A 19,746-nucleotide genomic window follows, 5' to 3' on the forward strand; every position below is an offset into this window, starting at 1 on the left:
ATACCCTTCTCCGGGGCATTGGTAGGCAGGTTCTTTACCATTATCACCACCTGGGAAGCACAAATTTAGTGGCCTAAAATAACATACATAATTGTGAGAGGTATCTTACAATTCACCAGTCTCACAGAGCTGGAATCAAGGTGTCAAAAAGGCAGTGTTCCTTCTAAGGTTCTAGTAGAGAACCTGTCTCCTTGACTTTTTCTGTCCCTGGGGCTGCTTGCATTCCTTAGCTCGTGGCCATTTCCTTCATCCTCAAAGGCAGCTGTGTAGCATCTTTGTGTATCCTTCTCTGACACTCCTACCTTCTAGTCTTAAGGACCCTTTGATTACACTGGGGCAACTTTTGTAATTCCGGATAACTTTCCCATTTCAAGGTCCTTAACATGTGCAAAACTCCTTTCACCAAGTAAATTCACAGTCACTGGCTCTGGTAGAACATTGACATCTCTGTGGGGGCCATTATTCTGCCTATCACACATATCTTTCAACCACTGTCAGCGGTCTTAAAAAGAAATTTTTGTCCCTAAAACATGCTGTTCTTTATATATTACTATCCTGGTTAAGACCATTACCATCCACAAAAGAAATTAGTTTTTGTTCATGTTAATGAATGTTCATTCTTTCTCCCTCACAGTGCATACCCAATTAATAGTCAAATAATAGAAACTGTGATCTCGGTTTACTGTACCTCCTCCTCTCCCTTGCTTATGCATTATTCATTCCCATACCATGTCTGGCTTGACCTAATTTAAAAATACCTTAATTAGATTTCCTATCGCTAATACTATCTTCCTTACTCTCAAATTTATTATTTATTATGTTGCTAGATTTTTCTTTTTAAAGGGAAAATATGCCATGTTACCATTGGAGAAGGAAATGGCAACCCACTCCAGTGTTCTTGCCTGGAGAATTCCAGGGACAGGGGAGCCTGGTCGGCTGCCGTCTATGGGGTCACACAGAGTCAGACAAGACTAAAGCGACACAGCAGCAGCAGCATGCCATGTTACAGGCTTGACAGGTGGCTCTGGTGGTAAAGAACTCGCCTGCAAACTCAGGAGACCTCAGAGATGAGGGTTAGATCCCTGAGCTGGAAAGATCCCCTGGAGGAGCGCATGGCAACCCACTCCAGTATTCTTGCCTGGAGAATCCCATGAACAGAGGAGTCTGGTGGGCTACAGACCAGGGGTCGCAAAGAGTCAGACAGGGCTGAAATGACTTAGCACACACACGCACACATGCCATGTTACTCCCTAAATCAACCCAGTTGAGTTGCTAACTATATTAATAGAAAATGAAGTTTTTTTTATCAAAGGTAAGAGATGTTTATGATGCCAGCTCAACCTACCTTTCACTCTCACAGACCAACTGTGATATTTAAATTGTTGTATCTCAGCTCCAAATCTACCACTATCCATTGGTATTCTGGCACTGAGAGTCTGCAAAACTATGAAATCAAAAGATAATGATTATCTTCGTTAAAAACCTACTCCTGTCTTGTTTTCTAAACCCTTGTCAGAGACTGAATCCTGACATAAAACATCAAGTGATGAAGGTATCTCAGCAGTCTACCAAGAAGTGCATGTTATCTAGCTCAGCAAGTCAGAAGTTTGGGCGTTCATAATCAGAGCGTATCATCAGACAAAACAGGATCTGCTGCCACAAGAGATCACGCATGCGTGCTCAGTTGCTCAGCCGTGCCCTGACTGTTTGCGATGCCATGGACTGTAGCCCGCCAGGCTCCGTTCCATGGAATTCTCTGGGCCAGAATATTGGAGTGGGCTGCCAAGCCATCCTCCAGGGGATCTTCCTGACTCAGGGATCAAACCCAGGTCTCCTGCATTGCAAGCAGATTCCTTACCATCTGAGCCACCAGGGAACCAGAGGCACGAGAGAGGTGCTCCAATAGGTGGCTGAGACTCTCAGAGCAACCACTCGAGTTTCATCCTTTCCTTTCCTCAATCTGCATCTACAATCTGGAAGTACACAGGCACCACCATCTGATTGGAGGTATAAACTTTTTGCTTGTTTAACAAATTGTTTTCAGGCCATACTCATAACAATCAGAATTGGACTGCTGGAATACCACAGTCTCAATCAGCAACTTCCCAGAAAGCCAATAGTGCAGAGAAATTTTGCCAATAGGCAAAACCCAGGGGAGTATATTTAAGTTATCTATTTTATATTAAGAAATGGTTAGAAATATGGATCTGGACAGATTAATGGGTGGTAGCTGTGCTTTGGCCTTATTGTCAAGAACTGGAAAGAATAGAATGATTACAAGAGAACAAAGCATAGGTTTTGAGAAAAAGATAATGGATATTAAAACATCTGCTTTTATTTGAAGCTCAGCAGAATGAGTATATATACATACTGGACAATACTAAGTCTCTTTCCCAGCCATTCTGGTACCTAAGTATATTGTGGTCATAATTTAAAAAAAAAAAAAAAGATAGAGTCTAGGTATGGACTCAACAAAAATGAGGTTTCTTCACTGAGTCTGACCTGGTTACCCGAGTGTCTTATCTGCCAACGGCAGAGGCAAATGTTGTCGTGGTATAGAGCTGTCCCAGTTCTCTATATGGACCAGCCACACAGCCAGTGGCAGACTGACTATCCTGGATCCCTTCCAATACGGAGATGTCAGCTACTTTGCTTCACTGAAATAAACATGTAGCGCCTTCAACAGACATACATCTCATGTTCACAACTCTTCCACCACTGCCAACATTCTGTGAACTTAGGGAACGACTTACTTTATGTTCTAGTATTCTTCCCAAAGTTGTTTTTGTCAAGGAACTTATTTCATATCAAAGTGTTAGAACTGGATCCTGCCTATAAAATTCACTCCTTCTGATAGAATTACAGTGTTACTTTGAAGGCTCTGGGATAAGAGAATGGCACAATAGTCTAATAGTCTAGTGAAGACTCTATTACAGCCCAAATTGAGAGAGAATATGCTGAAACTGTGTGTTTCTATCTTTCAGGATGTAGTATATACACCGAATAACCGTGTTATATGTTGTGGTTCAGCCCAAACTAAAATAAATGAGTCAAGGAATAAAAAGTTGACATCAAGATTTGCTCCTGCTCCTCTCATGTATACACATAATAATTTATTCATACAAACTTGGCTTTTTATCCCTACAAATTTGGCCAATGTTAATTTGAAAGCTTTTGTTCCCATGGCAGGTGACAATGTTTGTGTTACCTGACCAGATAAGAAACCTAAGTGCTAGCTGGGTAATAATGAACAAAAACAACAAAAACAGATGGACAAAGAAGGAAAATACAACAATTAACCTATCATAGAAGCAAGAATTGATACATTTATGCATTTTCTTCCTTTTGTATTTTATGTGTGCACACACATGTGCATACTATCTCATGTACACAGGTTTATACTAACTATTCTTATTAATATTAACTACACTTTTGTCCTTTACTCATCAGTTTATATAAGAATTCCTGGTGGTAGTTTGCTTTATAAGTTGATCTCCCAAATTATAGACTATTTGGAGAGACTGAGAATGAACAAGAAGAGTAATTTACATTACTCAGAAAAATCATACTAATTCTTGGTATTTTGTTACTCACATTTTTGTAGAGACAGTGAAAGTGTTTTATTCATATAATTGTTGTGGTGTGAAAGTTAAATTTATAGAAGGGCATGTATAAATGCTGATTGACCAATGAAATCTACTGTGATAGTAATTGTTTTACCCCATTCCAAATTGTACCTCCTCATTGGGATGCTAAGCCTGGAGGCATTATAAATACCTTTTTAAAAAAATTCTCATTTTATTTTATATTAGGCTCTAAGAAGAGTTGAAAACAGTAACTAGGAAGAGTCACTGGACTATGTTTTCCTTTCAACTGCTATTCTTGTCAGTGTTAATCCGGCTTCTTTTCGCTCACTAAAACTAACTTATGTACCCTGAAAGGTATCGGCACAAGGTAAGCAGTAATTTCTCCTGAGAGATCTAAGCCCCAGCTTCATAGGTACGCACTTCTAAGTGTCTCTGTTCTCATACCATTGATTGCTTGCACTTGTTTCTAGAGCCCAAGAATTGATAGCTGTTTTGACTGCCATTATCTTATTTTATACTGAATTTGCTTTTCTAGCCCTCTAATGCCTGTATCTAACTCTCTAAATAATCTCTTTGTTGAAAGCCTGATGGGGTTTCTATACTATTACTATTAACCTGAGACTGACTGTCATGCTGTTGCTTGCAACCAGTGGCATCTTCTATAATACTGAAACCTTGAAGAATTCCCTTTAATGTACAAAGTTCATCCATGAATTAACAGTTTTGCATATCAATATTTCCTTACCTGAAATGCCCCACACTGACTCATTGTTCACGAGACAAATTGAGAGTCTCTCCTTTCTTCCCTTGCTCAACCCGCAATCAATCCTATGGAAAGTTACTTACTTCTTGCCAAGGTTATAGTCTTACATATTACTCTTTTAACATGCATTAAAATTAGTTGGCAAAGTTCACTTATATATCATTCTCATTAATCTTTGTGAGTTTTGAAGGCAAAAATCCTATGTTTTTAAATGTTCATCATCTAACCAATTACCTTCACTATAATAAAACATAAATGTTTGATGAAGGAATGAATGGTTGAAGACCTTTAGTCTTTAGTTCTCTCTCATTCTAAACTCTGGGTAATATATTTTATTCCTAGCAATTGCTGCAGTGGCTTACCATAAAGAATATGACAAGATTTATTTTATAACAATTTATTACAAAAATGTCCTAATAAATGCTCATCTCTTTGTCTTAAAGTCTTTTTTCCCATTTACATATATATCTCAGCTGACTAGAAATATTTCATGTACTCAATATGTACATGAGATTGGACAGAGCAGACATGAAACATTCAGTCAAAGAAGAAAGTTCTACTGGTTAGTGCTATTCAAGAGTAAACCTTTAGAATCTGGCATCACATGTTACACACAATTTAATACCCACAGCCTACAGGCACTATTCAGCCTCTGTTTATAATACAATAAATCTATAAGTTGAAAGGCATCTGCTTTTTAGCACTCTGTAGCTCTCCAAGAAGATCTTGTGGCTCAGTTTGAACGACAAAGAGAAAAGGTTTCAGCAGAAGCTGAATGTTGTCTGATTGGTATTGGCAATGCAGGAACTTTGACATAAAACTTAAATTCATAAAATAATTGAGGCTTTCTTTCCATTGGTCAAAGATGTTTGGTTCAATTTTACTTCTTATAAAATTCTTTAGATAGTGTGCAGGATGGTATTTTTCATGGAAACCCACTCCAGTATTCCTGCCTAGAGAATCCTGTGGCCAGAAGAGCCTAATGGGCTGCTGTCCATAGGGTCACATAGAGACGGACATGACTGAAGCGACTTAGCATGAATGCACGCATTGGAGAAGGAAATGGCAACCCACTCCTGTATTCTTGCCTGGAGAATCCCAGGGACAGACGAGCTTGATGGGGTGCTATCTATGAGGTCGCACAGAGTCGGACATGACTGAAGCGACTTAGCAGCAGCAGCACGAATAACTTCTGACTGGGGAGAATGAATCTATATCCCTGGAGAAAATGGAGGAATAAACTGAAATGACACTTTGATTTATGCCAGTTTACTGATCTGCCCTCAGAAATGTTTCTTTTTACTATATAACATATCCTCTTACTTTTAGTATTTAAAAATTGTTTCTCAGAAACTCATTTAGGGGAGAAGAGATCAAGACTGCATAGTAGGAGGATGCTATGTTCCCTCCTGCCATGAGACCATCAAAAACACATCTAAGTGCTTGTGTTCCTCGCTCAGTCATGTCTGACTCTTTGCAACCCCATGGACTGTAACCCGACAGGCTCCTCTGTCCATGGGGATTCTCCGGACAAGAATACTGGAGTGAGTAGCCATTCCCTTCTCCAGGGGATCTTCCTCACCCAGAGATCGAACCAAGGTCTCCCACATTGCAGACAGATCCTTTACAGTCTGAGTCAGTGAAGTAATTCTCACCAAAAACAAACTGGAGATTGGCAAAAAGATTCTTCTGCAACCAAATCTATAAAGACAGATCCACGTGGAGTCAGGAAGGAATGGGGAGAAATGATCAGGTTGGGACCTGCACCCCTAGAGAGGGGACACAGAAAAGGAGAATATCATAGGCTAAGAAATTTTCCCTGGGGAATAAGTAATTTGAACAACATATTATGCACCCTAGCCTTATGGTCTCAAACTGAGAAGAGAAGCCCTATCTGGTTTGAAAACAGAAATGTTGTAAGAAACCTAGACTCTGCTAGTGAAAAGCACACACACGCTTGCTCCCAGCAACAGGGTGGCGGAAGCAGATGAAAACTTCCCCGGGCCCTGGCCTGTTTCATATGATTGCCCTATTGCACACCCTGGTCTGTGCCAAGCACGCCCTCTCAACTCTCTGCCTTGAGTGTCACTTTCCACTAGGGCAAAGGCAGTTGTTGCTGAGGAGAGTGAGCAGTTGCAGAGGATGGAGCAGGTGTGGACCTGGTACTGAATCTGACCAGGGTGAGGATGGCCATTGCTGGCTCTTGTTGAGGTGGTATACCAACAGCTGTACTTCCTCTATGCATTTTTATTTATATGCTAGGAGGAGAAGGGGATGACAGAGGATGAGATGGTTGGATAGCATCACCGACTCCATGGACACAAGTTTGAGCAAGCTCTGGGAGTTGGTGATGAATAGGGAATCCTGGCGTGCTGCAGTCCATGGAGTTGCAGAGTCGGACACGACTGAGCGACTGAACTGAACTGAATGCTTACAAGATGTTTAAAAAACATGGAGTTTGTTGCTATTCTCTTCCTTGTCTACTAAAGCAAGGGTAACTTGCATTTAATTATATTTTGTTAATTGTTTCATTACATGTCTTGCCATTAATGTTACCTTCCATATTGTACCCACACCACAATGTGTACTAAGTCACTTCAGGCTTGTCTGACTCTTGGCAACCCTATAGACTGTACCCGCCAAGACTGTACCCCCTCTTCTGTCCATGGGATTCTCCAGGCAAGAATACTGGAGTGGGTTGCCATTTCCACCTCCAGAGAAACTTCCTGACCCAAGGATCAAACCCACATCTCTTACATCTCCTGTATCAGCAGGGGGATTCTTTACCACTAGCCCACCTGGGAAGCCCACACCACAGTAGCGTTTTTTATTCATTCATAGTCATAGTGTAGTATAAAACTGCAATATTGCATGAGTCTTATGAATGTATTTAAATATGGAAATTATTTGAGATTTTAAATTATAAAGTGTAAAATATATTAAATAAATGTAAAATGAAATTCATATGAGGATATTGAAAAGAGTTTAGATTCTTCTAGTTATCTCTTCAGAGGCCCCGCATATTAATTTTTACATTCCTATTACTGTATTTCAGGGTGTGCTCAGGTTTTACTTGCTTAAAAAGTTGAGTTTTTCAGTGTCACAGAATTATCAAATTCTGAAATGCTAAATCATTCTACAAAAGCCTTGTGTGGGAATACTATTTATTTATTTATTTTTTAATATATGAGGAAGAAGGGTAAAGAAAAGTCAAAGAATTTTTCTTTCTTATTTTATTTATTTATTTATTTTTACTTTACAATATAGTATTGGTTTTGCCATACATCAACATGCATCTGCCATGGGTGTACATGTGTTCCTCATTTCTCCAAAGAAGACATCCAGATGGCTAACAAACACATGAAAAGATGCTCAACATCACTCATTATCAGAGAAATGCAAATCAAAACCACAATGGGGTACCATTTCACGCCAGTCAGAATGACTGCGATCCAAAAGTGTACAAAGCAATAATTGCTGGAGAGGGTGTGGAGAAAAGGGAACCCTCTTACACTATTGGTGGGAATGCAAACTAGTACAGCCACTATGGAGAACAGTGTGGAGATTCCTTAAAAAACTGGAAATAGGACTGCCATACGACCCAGCAATCCCACTGCTGGGCATACACACCGAGGAAACCAGAATTGAAAGAGACACGTGTACCCCAATGTTCATCGCAGCACTGTTTATAATAGCCAGGGCATGGAAGCAACCTAGATGTCCGTCAGCAGATGAATGGCTAAGAAAGCTGTGGTACATATACACAATGGAGTATTACTCAGCCATTAAAAAGAATACATTTGAATCAGTTCTAATGAAGTGGATGAAACTGGAGCCTATTATACAGAGTGAAGTAAGCCAGAAAGAAAATCACCAATACAGTATACTAACGCATATATATGGAATTTAGAAAGATGGTAACGACAACCCTGTATGCAAGACAGCAAAAGAGACACAGATGTATAGAACAGTCTTTTGGGAATACTATTTAAAACAGAGAGTGATTTATCAGTATTTAACGAGAAGCTTTAGGTTGGTGCAAATGTAATTGCAGTTTCAGACTGTGAGTTTTAAATCATTATAATTAGGCTTAAACACATATTGAATAATCAAAATAGGAACAATTACAATCAACACATGTTTGCCAATGAGAAATAAATTTGTTTATTTCTGTAGTGTAAAAATCTATGCTTCAGGATTCGATAAACTCTTGGAAAGCATTTTTTGCCTCCTGCTGTCTGTGAAAGCATTTTCCCTGCAAAAAGTTGTCAAGATGTTTGAAGAAGTGGTAATTGGTTGGTGAGAGGTCAGGTGAATATGGCAGATGAGGTGAAACTCCATAGCCAAATTTGTTCAGCTTCTGAACCGTTGGTTGTATCATGTGTGGTCAGGCTGTGGTTGTCATGAAGAAGAATTGGGCCCTTTCTGCTAACCAATGCTGGCTGCAGATGTTGCAGTTTTCTTTGCGTCTCATTGATTTGCTGAGCATACTTCTTAGAGGTAATGTTTTCACTGGGATTCAGAGGGGATCAGACAGGTAGCAGACTACCAAACTGTGGTCTAACCTTTTCTCAGTGCAATTTTGGCTTTGGGAAGTGCTTTGGAACTTCTCTACTGACACTGAGCTGATCATCACCAGTTGTCATATAAAATCCACTTTTCATCACACATCACATTCCGATTGAGAAATGGTTCATTACTGTTGCACAATCACATTTATTTAAGAATGTATCCCAGTATCAAATGACAAAGTTCAACAATGCAAAACGGCAATTACTTTTGCAACAAGGATATGAGAGTTGGACTATGAAGAAAGCTGAGCACCGAAGAATTGATGCCTTTGAACTGTAGTGTTGGAGAAGACTCTTGAGAGTCCGTGGGACTGCAAGGAGATTCAACCAGTCCATCCTAAAGGAGATAAGTCCTGGGTGTTCATTGGAAGGACTGATGCTGAAGCTGAAACTCCAATACTTTGACCACCTGATGCGAAGAACTGACTCATTGGAAAAGACCCTGATGCTGGGAAAGATTGAGCACAGGAGGAGAATGGGATGACAGAGGATGAGATGGTTGGATGGCATCACGGACTCAATGAACATGAATCTGAGTAAACTCCGAGAGTTGGTGATGGACAGGGAGGCCTGGCGTGCTGCAGTTCATGGGGTCGCAAAGAGTCGGACACAACTGAGTGACTGAACTGAACTAAATATAAAAGGCTAATAGGAATAAGTACACACACATACTCTGGCTAATACACTCTGCAAAAATGTAAGATACATGGAAATAAAATCATGTTCAGAATATAACTTAGCATGGATGGCATACAAAAAATTATTATTTAATGCTTATATTTAAGTTGTAAGACTATTTAAAACTGTTTAGTATGAAGTATTTATATATCTTTTCATTTAAGTGCATTAATTATGGACACATTTAGTGTGAGGCATTGAGTAAGGTGCAAAAATTTACTGTTACTACACCTAATATATGCTCTAATAATGTGCCAAAATTCTACAAACATATATTACCCCCAAATGTTATCAAGAGAGAAGGATGTCCAGTACTGTGTGAGAGTATAACATGGTTAAGTCTACAAAAGTAAACCAGGAAAGATTAATCAAGTAGGTGGCAATATGTTTTTACTAATGAGAAAATTCTGTCACTTTGACCAATTGGTTTACTCTGCAGGCCAGAATGCAGCGCTTTTTTTCTGAATTGTGTCCGGGTACTTTGTGGTTTTAGATGAATTTTTCCTTCAGTTCAGTTTAGTCGCTCAGTTGTCCAACTCTGCAACTTCATGGACTGCAGCACGCCAGGCTTCCCTGTCCATCACCAACTCCCAGAGCTTGCTCAAACTCATGTCCATGGAGTCAGTGATGCACAGAAGATAATTTGTCCTTGCTGCTGCTGCTGAGTCGCTTCAGTCGTGTCCGACTCTGTGCGACCCCATAGACGGCAGCCCAACAGGCTCCCCAGTCCCCAGGATTCTCCAGGCAAGAACACTGGAGTGGGTTGCCATTTCCTTCTCCAATGCATGAAAGTGAAAAGTGAAAGTGAAGTCGTTCAGTCGTGTCTGACTCTTAGTGACCCCATGGACTGCAGCCTACCAGGCTCCTCCGTCCATGGGATTTTCCAGGCAAGAGTACTGGAGTGGGGTGCCATTACCTGCTCCTTATCTTCTTTCAAAAAGCCAAATTTATAAATGTAAAGTTGCTTATATTATCCCCTTATTATTTTTAATGGCTGTAGGACGTGCAGTAATGTGCAGGTTTCAATTGTGTTATTGCTGACTTTTCTCTCATTTATTTTCATCAGTCTTGCTAGAGTTGTATCAATTATGTTGATATTTCTGAAGATAATTTTTTTGGTGATTTTCTACATCTTTTTATTTTCAACTTGATGATTTCTGCTTTTAAATTCACTATTTCCTTCCTTATGCTTACTTTTGGTTTCTTTTGTTCTTATAGGGTTTTTTTGTTTTTGTTTTTGTTTTTTCAGGGAATTGGAAATTAGGTTATTGATTTGACACTTATTTCCAACGTAAGTACTGAGTGGTATAAATTTCCCTTTGGTACTATTTTCATCTCAAATGCTTTTATATATGTTCTCATTTTCATTCAGTTCTATATTATTATTTTGTTTTTGATGATACTTCCTCTTTAGCACAGATTATTTAGAAGTGTGCTGTTTAATTTTTTTGTATTTAGGTTTCTCCAAATGGTTATCTGCATTACTTTCCAGTTTGGTTCTAGAATGGCCAGAGCATATATGCTGTATAATTTCAGTGTTTTTTTTTTTTATTTTATTTTATTTTTAAACTTTACAATATTGTATTAGTTTTGCCAAATATCGAAATGAATCTGCCACAGGTATACCTGTGTTCCCCATCCTGAACCCTCCTCCCTCCTCCCTCCCCACACCCTCCCTCTGGGTCGTCCCAGTGCACCAGCCCCAAGCATCCAGTATCGTGCATCGAACCTGGACTGGCGACTCGTTTCATACATGATATTATACATGTTTCAATGCCATTCTCCCAAATCTCCCCACCCTCTCCCTCTCCCACAGAGTCCATAAGACTGAACTATACATTTCAGTGCTTTTAAATTTGTTGAAGCATATTTTATAGTCTAGAGTTTTGACTATATTGGTAAATATTCCTTAGGCTCTTGAAAAAACATGTACAATTATAAATATGTTCCATGTATGTCAATTATAAACTATTGGTTGGTTGTGCTGGTCAGATTTTCTAATTTTATGCTGTTTTTTTTTTTTTTCCTAAGGTGTTCTATCAGGTCCTGAGAGTGGGTGTTAAAATTTCGAACTCTAACTATGGGCTTGTCTATTTCTCCTTTCAGTTAGATCCGACTTGCTTCACCTATTTTAAGGCTCTGAATTTTGGTGCATTTAAGACTGTTATGTCTTATAGTAGATTGATACATTTATCAAAATATAATGACCCTCTTTGTCTTCAGTAGTTTTCTTTTCTCTTCACTCTAGTTGCATTGCACAGGCTTCTCATTACTGTGGCTTCTCTTGTTGCAGCGCTTGGGCTTCAGGGCTCATAGGATTCAGTAGTTGTGGCTCCTGGCTCTAGAGCACAGGCTTAAAAGTTGTGGCCCCTGGGCTTAGTTGCTCCTGGCATGCAGGATCTTCCTGCATTAGGGATATGCCATGTCTCCTGCATTGACAGGCAGATTCTTTACTACTAAGCCACAAGGGAAATCCTGTGTGTTATTTTTAAGTAAGCTTGTTGACAGCATACAGTTGGCTTGTGTTTTTACACCAATTCTCCCAATCTCTGTCATTTAATTGCTATATCTAGGCTACTTAATTATGAAAAAATTAGGACTTAATTCTGCCATTTTATTTTTTCTATTTCTTCCCTATGTCTCTTTTTCTTTTGTTCTCTTTTCCTGTTTTTCTAGGTGTTACATGAACATTTTTAAAATATTTTATATGTGTGTGTGTGTTAGTCATTCAATCATGTCTGACTTTTTCTGCCTCATGGAGCCCCCAGGCTCCTCTGGAGTTCTTCTGCATAGGATTAGTCTATTTTTCTCCATTTATTTTTATTAAATAATTTACTTATATCAATATGAACATAATAAGACAGGCTCTAAACAATCTGTGCAAATATTCCACCTGAAATTGGTGGAGCATAATTCCCAAGTCCTTAAGTAGAGGCTGTCTATTGTAAATTCCTTTCAGAGAGTACAGTATGGCAAGTTTGAAAAAGAGATCTGACAACACTATACAGCCACATGATCAAAGTCAACATTAACAGTATCAGCAATGATGTCACATACTTTTAACACATACCCTAGATATGGTGTGAATAATATGGCACTTGTACTTTACCTGTGTTGTCCTCTTCCTCAAATCTACAAGCCCTGTGAAGTCATGGGGGAAATATCAGATCAGGCCCAACTGAGAGACATTCTGCAAAATACCTGACTGCTGCTGCTGCTGCTGGTAAGTCACTTCAGTCATGTCCGACTCTGTGCGACCCCATAGATGGCAGCCCACCAGGCTCCTCCATCCCTGGGATTCTCCAGGCAAGAACATTGGAGTGGGTTGCCATTTCCTTCTCCAGTGCATGAAAGTGAAAAGTGAAAGTGAAGTCGTTAGCGACCCCATGGACTGCAGCCTACCAGGCTCCTTCATCCATGGGATTTTCCAGGCAAGAGTACTGGAGTGGGGTGCCATTGCCTTCTCCGAAATACCTGACTAGTACTCCTCAAAACTGCCAAATCATGGAAAAAAGAAGAAAATTTTAGAAATTGGCCAAGTCAAGGAAAGTCTTAGAAGAAATGATGAATCAATGTGACATCGCATTCTGGGTTGTATTTTGGATCTGAAAAGGGCCATCATGATAAAACCAGGACATCTGAATATAAAATGTACTATAACACTGCATCATTATTGGATGACTGGTAACGTAAAATGCTAACAAAAAGGTAAATCGGGTATGGGCTGTATGGGAACCCTTTGTGCTATCTTCACAATTTTTTTTACAAAAACCTAAAACGCTTCTAAAAATAAAGTGTATGAACTATATTAACATCATTGTTTATAACATTCTTTTGCCATGTGCCACTGAAAGGAGAGAAAGAAACATTTTATGGTCATTCACAGAGATTTTATTCTGTCCATATCAAAGACTCATGATACCCCACTTTAAGATCTGAACCTCTTTCTTCATTATTAGATTATACATATAAAATCAGCATAGAAATTTACTGTAGTTATTTAGATATTTCTCAGTTTTAATGCAATATTATGATTTCAACTTAGTTCAGTCTATTCTTATCCTCAGTTCTGACACTTGGAAATGAAGTTTTTCAATTATTAGCTGTGTTAATGGTTCACATAAGAAAGGATTCCACCATCTATAGCAACTGCTTAGAAATGAATGTCAGGCATTCTTCCAACCCACTTTCAAGGTGAACACTGAATCAGGAGGACGTATTTGTTCTCGTTTTATTTTTCACTAAAATTCCAGGTCTCTGAGAGGAAATTGATTTTGACCATATGACTGAAAGAGCAGAGAATGAAATTTATAAGACTCTTGGGGAAGCAATTGAAATATAAAACATGGTATACTAGTGCTTTATAGCAAAACTCCAAGCAGCCTAAATTCTCTACAGTACAAATGCCCTTTTATAGAGAAAGGCTTAAAATTTTAAAAAATCACTTATATGGTTAGAAGGATATATTATTAATAACAATTATATCATTGATTTTGCCATTAAATGGGAAATGTGGTTTCCCATTTAAACCACAAATTATATTAATGATAATATTACTTAATATACAATACTGTTGTACACCTTTTATGAAAAATATAAATGAAAATATTTACTAAACAGCAACATACTACTGTAACAGATGCTGGGTAACAGTTTTATTCTTCCCCAGAATTTGTCACTAGGACCAAAAAACAAGAAGAAAGAAATACACTTTGGAGCCTCCTCTGCCCACCCTCTGTCTACTTCAACCTTGGAGTTAGGCTTTGATAAGAAACGCAGGTAAATTCAATTCATGGTGTTAAGATCATAAGTCCCCCAAACAACAACCTACCTGGTCTAAGGGAAGAAGATATGAAAATTTTATGACCAGAAAAGAATAATACAAGAAAATGGAAGCAAAAACTGATACCATTCATGGATATAGATACAAAAATTCTTAATAAAAATAATTAGCAACTAAAATCCAGCAGCATATAAAACAATGATACAACATGGTCAAGCTTGAATGCTACTTATTTCAAGATACAAAAATCAAGGTAATTCACCACATTAATAGATGAAGGAAGAGGTATTAGTATACATTTAAATAGAAGCAGATAAAGCATTTTGCAAAATACATTACTTTTTTTAATGTTCAGCAAAGTAGGAACAGAAATAATTTCCTCAACCTAATAAAGACATATATGAAAAACCTACAATAAACACATAGCTGAAATATCCCATGCTTTGCCTCTAGAACAGACACCAATAAAAAAATGTACAACCTCAGTATTTCTATTCAGCATTATTTAAAGGAGGTCTTAGTGAGAACAATAAGAAAAAGAAATAAGAAAAGGAGAAAGAAGAAAAAGAAATAAAGGCCAAATGAGACTAGAAAGGAAGAGGTAAAGCTCTTTTAATTTGCAGAAATATCCTAAGGAATCTACAAAAATCTACTAAAACTGGTAAAAAAAATTTAATAAATACAGTCAATATACAAAAATCAATTTTATTTATTTTTATCAGTAATTCCTGGAGGAAGACAGGGCAACCCATTCCAGTATTCTTATCTGGAGAATACCATGGACAGAAGAGCCTGGCAAGTTACAGTCCATGGGGTCACAAAGAGTCAGACACAACTGAAGCGACTTAGCATGCACACATGCACACACATATCAGTAACAATTAGAAATGAAATACAAATACTATTTATAATACCATAAAAAACTGTAAAACTTATGGATAAATAAAATATGTTCAAGGCCTTTACATTAAAAACCATAACACATTTTCAAGAGATTAAAAAAAAAAGGAAATGGACTGCTATACCATGATCATAGATTAGAAAATTCAATCTTTTTGAGATATCATTTCTCCTCACATTCATGTATAGATTTATTGCAATCTCAATAAGAATACAAATAGAAATTTCCCCCTAGGAATGAATTGGATAAATTAAAATTTTATTTGGAAAGGCAAAAATCCAGAAAAATATCACAAATTTAAAGAATTCATCCTACTTGACTTCAAGTGTTACTAAAAGGTATGCTAATCAAGATAGTCTGATATCAGTAAAATGATAAGCATATAAATCAATTAAACAGAATAGAAAGGCCATCACTCAAAAGTGATTAAATAAATTTCAACAGTATGGCCAAAACAATTGAATGAAGAGGGAAAAAAAAAAATCTTCCAACAAAAAGTACTGAAATGACTAGATAGTTATATGAAAGGAAAAGAAACCCAGCCCCTACCTCACATCATACACAAAAATCAAATGTATTAAATCATAATCCAAAATATGAAATCCAGAACAATAAAGCTCCTAGAAGAAAAATATAGAGGGATAGCCTTAAGATCGTGGCATAAGTGAAGATCTCTTTAGAGAAAATACGATGGCAAAAGGCATAATAGAGAAAAATGAAATAGTGGTCTTCATAAAAATTAGCAGAAAACATTTGCAACACGTTTATCTGAAAAGGGACTTGTATATAGAATATAACACATAATTCTTGCATTCAAGGATGAGCCATTAAATAACAAAACACACCAAGGACTTGATCAGACAATTCCTAAAAGATATACAAATGGCCAATAAGCACATGAACAAATGTCTATCATAAATTTTCCAAAGGAAAAATGCTAAGTAAAATCAAAATACTATATACCCACTAAAATGGTTAAATGGAAATGACTGAAAACAGCAAATCAAATGTTGAAGATTAACTCTCAAAGTTTATAGGGGAGGAGAATAACAGCCACCTCAGAAAACTCTTTATGGAAAATTAAACATCTACTCTATGATCTAGCAATTCCAATTCTAAGCATTTCTCCAAGGAAAGAGCAAATTTTATCCACAAACAATCTTGTAAAAAATGTTCATATTATGTTTCTTCATAATATGGAAACAACTCTGATGGTTATCCAAGGAAAATGGATATTTACATAATAAAATGAACTACCATAAAGCAAGGAAAAAGAATATCTGATCATGCAAAAACATGAATAAAATATTTTTTAACTTGAAAAATACCTTGTATAATGCAGACACACAAAAAAGATTACTCATTCCAAATACATGAAATTCTAGAATGGGTGAAACATGGCCTAACTACCTTCTGTATGGAGGCTTATCCCTCTTGTACCTCAATCCTGGACTTAACAAAGTTGTCCCCTCACTAACTCTGGTCAGGGCAACACTAACTTTCTTCCTAAAGCAACTGTGGTAAAGACAGACGTGAGCCATGGAGAATTAGTGTTAAGGAAAGACTTCCTTTCCAGCCCTCAGACAAGAGCAGTGCTCAGCAGTCAGTTTTCATATTTCTACCACTATTTCCTTCATGGTCTTCTTCAGCTGCAGAGTCTTTCCCTTGAGTTCATATCTGGGCCTGAACAGCTGGCATACAGTGACTAAGCAAGACAGGTGTGTAAAGGCCTGCACACTTCACTCAATGTGGGACACTCTGAGGAGTCAGCAGTAGATCCATAGTTCCCCCCTCCACCCAGGTTGGCCTAGGATTTGTAGGACCTGTGTGGTGGTTCACCTTCTCCCTCTAAGCAACACTGCATCCATCCTCTTCTTTTCATGGTGTTGATCTCTAAAAAACATCTCACACTTTACTCTTTACCTTGCCATCTGTTGACATCTGAAGAGACAAGGAAACATATAGCAGTGCCTTCACAGGCAGCACATCATTGACAGCTTGGACCCCTAACTGTGGCCAGTATAAGCTGAGAGCACACACAGGCCCCACTTGCTTCAGCACTTTCCCCTTTCAGTTAGTTCAGTTCCTCAGTCGTGTCTGCCTCTTTGTGACCCCATGAACCACCACACACCAGGCCTCCCTGTCCATCACCAACCCCCAGAGTCCACCCAAACCCATGTCCATCGAGTCGATGATGCCATCCAACCATCTCATCCTCTGTTGTCCCCTTCTCCTCCTGCCCTCAATCTTTCCCAGCATCAGGCTCTTTTCAAATAAGACAGTTCTTCACATCAGGTGGCCAAAGTATTGGAGTTTCAGCTTCAACATCAGTCCTTCAAATGAACACCCAGGACTGATCTCCTTTAGGAAGGACTGGTTGGATCTCCTTGCAGTCCAAGGGACTCTCAAGAGTCTTCTCCAACACCACAGTTCAAAAGCATCAATTCTTTGGTGCTCAGCTTTCTTTATAGTTCAACTCTCACATCCATACATGACTACTGGGAAAACCATAGCTTTGACTAGATGGACCTTTGTTGGCAAAGTAATGTCTCTGCTTTTTCATATGCTGTCTAGGGCAAGGCTTTAGTGAGGTGAGAGAGGAAAACACCAAGTAACAGGGACAGCTCCAGCCCAACCCTCATGGTTTCTGCTCCAGCAGCTTGAGATCAGACCCCACTCAGAAAGGGCAGTGATGTCCACTGAGCAGATGGAAAGTCCTGCCTCTAACCCAGCTATGGCTCTTGCACCCCTACCAAGGTGAATTAACAAATGGAACAACACAGAAACAGACCCACCAATATAGCAAATAAGCCAGTGGTTAACACAGGGGAGAGTGTTGGAGGGAAGGGTGGAATAGGTGACTGTTACTAAGAGTAACAACTACCAGTTATAAAACAAGTCAAAGTAACATAATGTACAGCACAGGGAATACACTCAATATTTTATAACACCTTTGTATGGTGTGCAATCTATACCAAATCAAATCACTATCAGTTCAGTTCAGTTCAGTCGATCAGTCGTGTCTGACTCTTTGCAACCCCATGAATTGCAGCACGCCAGGCCTCCCTGTCCATCACCAACTCATGGAGTTCACTCAGACTCATGTGCATCAAGTCAGTGATGCCATCCAGCCATCTCATCCTCTGTCGTCCCCTTCTCCTCCTGCCTCCAATCCCTCCCAGCATCAGAGTCTTTTCCAATGAGTCAACTCTTGGCATGAAGTGGCCAAAGTACTAGAGTTTCAGCTTTAGCATCATTCCTTCCAAAGAAATCCCAGGGCTCATCTCCTTCAGAATGGACTGGTTGGATCTCCTTGCAGTCCAAGGGACTCTCAAGAGTCTTCTCCAACACCACAGTTCAAAAGCATCAATTCTTTGGCGCTCAGCCTTCTTCATAGTCCAACACTCACATCCATACATGACCACTGGAAAAACCATAGCCTTGACTAGACAGCTCTGCCCTTCAATATGCTATCTAGGTTGGTCATAACTTTCCTTCCAAGGAGTAAGCCTCTTTTAATTTCATGGCTGCAGTCACCACCTGCAGTGATTTGGGAGCCCAGGAAAATTAAGTATGACACTGTTTCCACTGTTTCCCCATCTATTTCCCATGAAGTGATGGGACCAGATGCCATGATCTTCATTTTCTGAATATTGAGTTTTAAGCCAACTTTTTCACTCTCCTCTTTCACCTTCATCAAGAGGCTTTTGAGTTCCTCTTCACTTTCTGCCATAAGGGTGGTGTCATCTGCATATCTGAGGTTATTGATATTAACACCAAAACCTTACAGAGTCAACTCTACTTCAATAAATTTAAAAATTATTTTAAAAATAACTTAAAAATTTGGAGAGAAAGGAAAGAAAAAAGAAGGAGGAGAGAGTAGGAGGGAGAGAGCAGTCCTTGACTGTTTCAAATATAGTTTCATTGCTCTTAATATTTTTAAGGAAATAACAGCTAATGAATGAAGATACGGGCTAAGCAGTTATAATGATCAGTTCCAACTTGACTTCTATTAAATATTGTTGAGGAACCTGGTGGTCCGGAGTCGACGATGAGAAAGTGAAAGAAGGAGAAAGGCTAATATTTCATGGGTTACGCAGCTGGCTTTCGCATTCCAGGAAATCAGCCAGAAATAGAGAGATAAAGAGAGAGAGAAAGAAAGACATGGGGACCAAAGCTCTGATGGAGCAAAGGTGTTTTAATCAACATGGTGTGGGCATAGATACTGTAGTTTATTCTCAGCAAAGATAAAGATTAAAATTCCAGACTTACAAAACATAGGTGATCCGTATTAAAGAGAGAGAGAGTTCCCCATATGGTTCATAGGAAGGAAGAGGGTACTTATCACCATATTGAAAAAGTAAGGAAGGAAATGCCTGGATCCCTCAGCCCCAGGAGAGGCTTGCCTCTCCTCTTAATTCCTGAATATTCAGGAATTAATAAGGAACAGAGGATTCCTGACA

This window comes from Bubalus bubalis, chromosome 20 (assembly GCF_019923935.1).
Source record: "Bubalus bubalis isolate 160015118507 breed Murrah chromosome 20, NDDB_SH_1, whole genome shotgun sequence".
Lineage (NCBI taxonomy): Eukaryota > Metazoa > Chordata > Mammalia > Artiodactyla > Bovidae > Bubalus > Bubalus bubalis.